The sequence below is a fragment of the Glycine soja genome, chromosome 4, assembly GCF_004193775.1.
Source record: "Glycine soja cultivar W05 chromosome 4, ASM419377v2, whole genome shotgun sequence".
Lineage (NCBI taxonomy): Eukaryota > Viridiplantae > Streptophyta > Magnoliopsida > Fabales > Fabaceae > Glycine > Glycine soja.
The window spans coordinates 11,959,255-11,967,400 of NC_041005.1; the positions used below are offsets into that span (position 1 = coordinate 11,959,255).

The following is an 8,146-nucleotide window of genomic DNA, read 5'->3' on the forward strand; positions in this document are numbered from 1 at the left end:
ACATATAAATAGTTTTCAATTTAAATACACATGGGCTGCTCTTCGATAAACAATTAATGGCATTAATGCTGAAAAAATACTCAACAATGGCAGCTCAGTCTGTGGTGCTATTCATAATTATTTCATCGAGATTTAAGTGTTAAGACTGAAGAGAGATAGGGGAATCTCTGGTTTAGATTATTATTTTTCAATTTCAAAATCAAGCAAGCTTTATTATTTTAATATTCATTAAAATAACTGCAAATTATAAGACAAAATTTATATATTATATATGAGGGGAGATCCATTAACACAAATTTAACATATAAATATGATCAATTCAATCTTGAATTATAATTATATATCTCCTTGGTATTTGTATCAAATTTTGTAAAAATTAAACATCAATTAAAAAGATAATAAAATAATTCATATTTTAATATATATATATATATATATATATATATATATATATTAATTATGTCCATTTTGATTTTGATTTATATGTATGAGGTATCAAATAGATTTTTATTAATATAAAATTTGGTGAATATGATATTTATAATACTAAAGGAACTTTCAACCCAACTTAAATTTTTTAAATAAAATTATTATTTAATTAAAAATTATTAAATGATATAATAATTGATATAAATTATACACGTATTATTTGACTTATTCCCAGTCCTCATTATATATCTATATATGCATTTATTTATTTATATTACTAGAATTATTTTCACAATAGAAATACATTTACTTCTGGATATTTCATATACACCGAAAATTTCAATGCCAACTTGTTCGCATTGAAATATAACATATATATGAACTCTATATTAAATGCTTTTACTCAATAACTAAACAAAATTTAAAATGATTCCATATATACGTGCGTGTTGCCACCTATTTCTTGATTTCTTTCATTGTTTAATAGTATTAACGACGCAAGAAGAAAATTGCATTGGTGGGCAGTGGGCTGGTTTGATTGTGTTGAGATTTTGTATATCATTGACAAGAAAGAAGATATTTGCATTAGTCGCCATGGTTTTGATCGTTGAAATATTTGTTATTGACAGTCTTGTTTTATTGCATTCATGAATAGTATGGCTCCATTTGGTTTCTCCCGCTGCTATTGTTTGACTGCATTTACTTTCCAATTTTCATAAATTTAAATTTTGACAGGAATGCATGGCTGCGACGTACGTGTCAACCAAACTATTAAATTCAAGCTTTTCAATTTGTTATTTTAAGGTGATTGATTAAAAAGTTTCTCATAAATTATTAAGGACATATTATCTTTTTAGTTCTTAATTTTTTTTAGTTCTGAACTTTTATTATCTGTTTTTAGTTTTTTAATTTTTTTTTCATCTTTATTAGTTCCTTTAAAAGCAAAGATGAAAAAAAGTTAATGAGATAAAAACAACAATAAAAAAATTCAGATATTAAAAATAAAAATTCTAAAAAGTTCAGGAACTAACAAGTAAATCTATCATTAATATAATTTTTTATATTGTCAATTAATTAAAGTTCATATTGGATATATTTTTAAAATAATTATTATAAAAATTAATAATTTTATCGTACACGACAATTTATGATTGGATGTGCTATCATTTACATATTTGTAGTGAAACTAGATTTCGCTAGGGCGAATTGGAAGACAAAATATCAAATTGTAAACAAACAGCAATTTGTTATGGTGAAAGCAGAACTTGTCAAAGCTAATAATATCATAGAATCAATATTTGCATACACATCCAAACATTTAAATTACACACAAGTTGAAAGTAAAGAAAAAAAACATATAGAAATTGGGTTGCCTTTGATAAGCACTTTTTTAATGTTATTTATTAGTTTGACAACAAAATGATGCTAAGGGTGGCATATATGTCATAAAAAAATGCATCCTCTTTGCTCTTTCTCTTCTTTGGGAGGAATTCCATGAAAGTCAAATAATAAAGTAGCAACTTTCAAACCTTTGTAGAGAAAATGTTGGTGAACAAGGCAATAAAGGCACTTAAGAATTTATCAAATTTTTCATGCCTTTCTTTCTTGACAATTGGGTGATGGAGGGACATATTAATTTGAAGATGACTTTCTTGTTGAACATCTACCTATAAGCACTTATCAAATTGAATTGGTGGCCACTCATAATCTTTCTCTTCTTTTCCATTACCCATTTCTCTTGAATCATGCTCTTGTTCTAGACTCTCCTTATATGCTTTATCATCCAATGAAGTCTCTTTCCTCATGGCCATATAAGACCTTTCAACAAGTCATTTTGCTAACTTCCTAACTTTAGTCGCAAGATTTTGAATTGAATTTTGATTGGCTTCAAAGGTAGCTTGGGAAACTTTTATGAATTGCATCAGCACATTTTCAAGCCTAGAGAGTCAATCTTCTTCAAGTTGATTGTGAGGGTATACCTCTAGCTCCCACCAAGAATGTTTTATGAAGTACAAATGATAATCACCAGGATTCGAAAGAAAAGAACATTCTTCTTTTTTCTTAGTTAGAATAAGATAACAACAAAACAAAGTGAAAAACAAGGAATAAAGAATGAAAAACCTAAGTTAACAAAAGGTTCACAACTAGGAAACAAGTTAGTTCACAAAAATCAAAACTGAAATTAAACTATTCAGAAGTGAAAATAGTTCAAAATAACAAAATTGTCAATTGCTTAAATGTTGAGACACAAGTCCCCGAGAACAGTGCCAGTTTCTTGTTGTGTTTCAAACATAATAGATAAATGAACATAGTCTAATTTGTAGAAAGTAAGTATTAAGAGTTATGGTATCCAGAGATACTACGTGTAACATAAAGGAAATCAACAAATTTTTATACCCATTCATCGTAGTGAATTGTCAATTTATTGTGGCGAATGTTTGGTGTTTTAGTGTTTACAAAAGAAATGTTTCACTGTAGTGAGATTGCATCAAAATGTTGTTAAGATGAAATCCATAGAACTCTTCATATGAAATTCGTTCTTAATCAATCTTGTAATTCAATGCAACCAAGATTCAGACTACATGGACTACTCCTAATTCTTTAGTAATAAATCCTTGAGTTTCAAGTCAAATGCCAAATTCCAAAAAGATGATTTTTCATGCATCAGAGCAAAGATTTCATTAGCAGATCTTGGTTTTCTTGGTTTGGGCAATAGGACAAGAATTTCATTTGAATATGTTCAAAAGTTGCATTCAACTCAATAAAACATTTGATACTAAATTCTGAAAAGATAAAAAACATTTTTTCCACATCATCATCATGTTTAAGGTCCATACACTCGTATTTAATACAACTATCACCTACGTAAATTGATTAATGCTAAAAAGGATCAAATAAAATTTTGCAAACTCCAATGGCATCCATAATTGTTTTCTTTAAGACATCAAAGGACATGTCTTTACTTATTGTAACGACTTTAGAACCACTAAGACATTCAAACAATATCCTTTCATATCATAAAATCATGTTACCATTGCGATATACAATAACATATATAACTTTCATGTTTTAAGCAATATGGTGAATATCAAACAAAGATGTTGAGTGATATCAAACACCTACAAAAACGCAAACAAAAATTAAAACCAAAAAAATAATACATTATAAAAAAGAAAAAAAATAAAAAACATGTTGAGAAATTGGTTTGTCAAGAGCCGATTTCACAACTGTTTAAAAAAAAGTGCCTTCTGAACTCGGTTTTCCAAAAATCAATTTGTTAACGTGAAGAGTGTTTTATATCATTTGGATAAATAATTTTACACTTATAATATTTGGGTAATTTTTTTATTCTTTTTTTGTATTATTTTTGTAAAAATCTCCCTCTTCGTTCCCAAATGTTGAGACTTGAGACCCACCCAAACCTGGACGTGAATGCAACTACCAGAACTGAAGTGGTCATCACCGGCGAACCTCGACGGCACCTCAACCTCTTTCTCTTCGATGACAATGAAAATTGATTATGTTGGAGCTGAGGAAATTTGTCTTGTCTTTTGTGTTGAGTGATGTTCTTTTGTTATCATGTTGTCATTATTTGAATGGTGTTTTGTTATCATGTGGAATGTTACAGTAGCTTTGGTGCTAACTGCTAAGCAATAATTATATTAGTTCTTTCTATAAATTACTAGAGTTAATGTGAATATAATATTATTTCCTATAACAATTGTATAGATTCAGAAATATCTCAAATTTAACTCTCTGTCTTCATAGACACTTTGAAGCATCATAAGGACAAAGATCAGCTGTGAAAAGCCAGAAGGTGTGGTTTTTATCTTCATCATGGTATAGGCTATATTGTGTTTTGTTATTTTTTACCATTTATTTAATCATCTTGTTTTCCCATTTGTTTTTTTTATTATAGTAAGTACAAAAATGTTCATTAGTCATTAATTTGTCCATACATGTCCATTTTACCAATTGTCTTTTCTTCAGTATAATTTTAGTCGCTTCTGTTATGAGTTTGCAACAACATCAGGCCCTCTTGTACAAAATTCTTGAGCTTAATTATCTTTGGAGTGGAATTGTATCAAACACAGACCGTTACAGTTCTTCTGTTCAATGATAATTTAAAATATCAAGAAAAATATAAAGGTAACATGGAAGAAAAGGAAATGAAATGTAGAAATACGAAGGGTAATTAGACGACATAATATGCAACTTAAGGGTACATTCTTATGAGATTTTGTAACTTCATGATGTGTTACACCAGTCCACACCCATTATGAAAATACGTCATATCCATTTTGAAATTGCATCCCCAACCTTTGAAATGTCTGCAAAAGCAGCATTCCGTTCCTGATTGGGTCTATAACAATAACACCAAGCAGAAGATTAACATCATATTGAAGCACTACACAAATGTCTTAGGTGCTCCAAATAATATCATGCCTTTTATGTTAAGAATGCTGGGAATTTAGGAGAGGAATACTCTGTTCATTCCTGAAAAAATTTTGGGGGTCAAACGTTGTCTTAATATGTACCAATCTCCTAAAGTTTCCCTTAAAGTACTTCTCACCCCAAACACTAGCTTTTGAGTAGCTTGTGTTTTCATGCTTGTTTTTGCCTAAATCAAGATCCTTATAGTTGAAATAGGCAGCTCTTGGAGATTTTGAGACATAAGGAGTCATGTATTTGTAAACCATTTTAGCCCAGTGTAGATGCCTCCTGGATTCTTCGTCGCTATTCACTTCCCACTTGACCAAGTATTGTATGTTGTACAAGTTACCCTTTCTGTGGGGAAAAGGGATGTCAGATTCTGAAATTTCATCCATTCTACCACCGTAAGGTTCCAATATCAGCATTGCTAATGTTTCCTAGAAGCATTTTCCAAGCTCCGTCTAGACCAGATTTTGGTATTGGCTCCTTCACGAAGTCGGACTTTGCCTTGAAAAAGCTTTTAAATGTGGTAATTCTGTCAAGCAAGAGTTCTAGAGGGTCGTCCTTTTTGTATCCAGCAATGAACAGAACTGATTGAATCCAGCTCATTTCAGTGCAGTCTTTGGCCTGCAATCCCAATTCTGGGAAACTCTCATTCATCAGTGGGATCAAACTGTCTATTCCTCCAAGGAAGACAGAGTTGAAGGTTGCTTGGAATTTTTTTGATTTGTCTCCACTATTTTGAGCAATTACTCTAATGAAAAGATCCTCATGCAATTCATGTGCTATGTGTTGCCACCTGTGAATGAGATTGGTGGCTCCTTCCTCCGGTGTTCTGGGAATGTTGAACCCAGTAACAATAGGTGGAACTCTGACCAACCTGATCTTCCATCCAAGGATGACTCCAAAACTAGTGGCACTTCCTCCTCTAATGGCCCAGAAAACATCTTCTCCCATTGATTTTCTATCATGAATCTTCCCATTTACATCAATGAGGTAAGCATCAACAACATGGTCTGCTGCTAGACCATGTCTCCTCATCATCATACCTTGCCCCCCTCCACTGATATGTCCCCCTATCCCTATACTTGGACAGATTCCTGCAGGGAATCCATGCACTTTACTTGCTTTTGAAATTTTGTAGTAAAGTTCACCTAATGATGCCCCAGCCTGAACCCAAGCAGTTTCATCATCAAGGTTAATTTCGATGGAACGGATGTTGATGAGGTCAACCATCACAAATGGGACCTTACTAAGGTATGATAGCCCCTCATAATCATGGCCACCACTTCTAACTCTTAGCTGCAGCCCAAGTTGTTTGCTGCATAGAATGGCTGCTTGAATTTCTGATTCATGGAAAGGTGTTAGAATGATGAGAGGCTTCCTTGTGGAATTAACCCATCTAGGATTTTGTTCCAATAAATCCAAGACTTGGGGATATAATGAGGAGGAGGACGTGAAGGTTATTTTTTCAATGGATTCAGAATTGCCATCAAGTTGGGTTAACAAGCATTCTTTGAACTTCTTATCAACTAACGTAGAAGCTGCACATGAGATTGGAAGAAGCAGTATCAGAAACACTGCACAATAACCAAACTCCATGTTAACTACTCTGCCTTAAGTTGATTGAGTATCAGTTTCATAATTCACATACATATATACATGCGTATATTGTTCTCCTGATTATATGAAAGTATAGAATATTGAAGTAGAAAACATGCTGTTGCTGATGCCATTTTGTCAATAGCCCGCAATATATGCTGATTTGACTTTCTAGAAGGTATTTAATACTCTACTATGGCTGCTCGAGAAATAAAAAGTAAATACAATTAAAGCCTTTTAATTAAATAATTTATAAAAATCATAAGATTATTAAAGAACTACATATAAATTGTTTTTAATGTAAATACACAAGGGCTGCTCTTCGATAAGCAATTAATGCCAATAATGCAGAGAATATACTCAACAATGACATGCAGCTCAGTCTGTGGTGCTATTCATAATTAGTTCATCGAGATTTAAGTGTTAAGACCGAAGAGAGATAGGGGCATCTCTGGTTTAGATTATCATTTTTTAATTTCAAAATGAAGCAAGCTTTATTATTTTAATATTCATTAAGATGACAGCAAATTATAAGATTAAATTCATATATTATATATGAGGAGAGATCTAATAATCCCAAAACAACTACATTCATACTCTATATAACATGAGTCTTATGAATTCAACCCTTAAATTATAATTATATATTATCTTGATATTTGTGTCAAATTTTATAAAAATTAAACATTAGTTAAAAGATAATAAAATAATTCATATTTTAAAATATATATCGATTTTAATTTATATATATAAGGTATCAAATAAGTTTTTATTAATATAAAATTTGGTACATATGGTATTTATAATAATAAAGGAACTTTCAATCTAACTTAAATTTTTTAAATAAAATTGTTATTCAATTAAAAATTATTGAGTGATATAATAGTCGATATAAATCATACTCGTATTATTTGACTTATTCCAAATCCCCATTATATATATATATATGTATTTATTTATATTACTAGAATTATTTTCACAATAGAAATACATTTACTTCTGGATATTTCACATACATCGAAAATTTCAATGCCAACTTGTTCGCATTGAAATATAACATATATATGAACTCTACATTAAATACTTTTACTCAATAACTAAACAAAATTTAAAATGATTCTATTTATTGTCAATTAATTTTTTGATATATGATATATATACGTGCGTGTTGCCACCTATTTCTTGATTTCTTTCATTGTTTAATACTAATAACGACGCAAGAAGAAATTTGCATTGGTGGGCAGTGAGCTGGTTAATTTGATTGTGTTGAGATTTTGTATTTCATTGACCAAGAAAGAAGATATTTGCATTAGTGGCCATGGTTCTGATCGTTGAAATATTTGTTATTGACAGTCTTGTTTTGTTGCATTCATGAATAATATTGCTTCATTTTCTTGCTCCCGCGGCTATTGTTTGACTGCATTTCCTTTCCAATCTTCATACATTGAAATTTTGACAGGAATCCATGGCTGTGATGTGTCAACCAAACTATTAAATTCAAGCTTTTCAATTTGTTATTTTGAGGTGATTAATTAAAGAGTTTCTCATAAATTAAGTACATACTATCTTTTTAGTTCTTAATTTTTTTTAGTTCTTTAATTTTTATCTTTATTTTTAGTCTCTTTAAATGTAAAGATGAAAAAAAGTTAACAGGATAAAAACAACAATAAAAAATTTAAAG

General features: G+C 30.4%; 1 pseudogene across 1 annotated transcript; it reads right to left on the minus strand.

Moving 5' to 3' along the window:
• Positions 1–4,503: 4,503 nt before the first annotated feature.
• On the minus strand, positions 4,504–6,508 carry LOC114409352 (annotated as a pseudogene). Its single transcript, XR_003666043.1, has one exon. The product of XR_003666043.1 is annotated as a berberine bridge enzyme-like 22 (transcript).
• Positions 6,509–8,146: the final 1,638 nt, after the last annotated feature.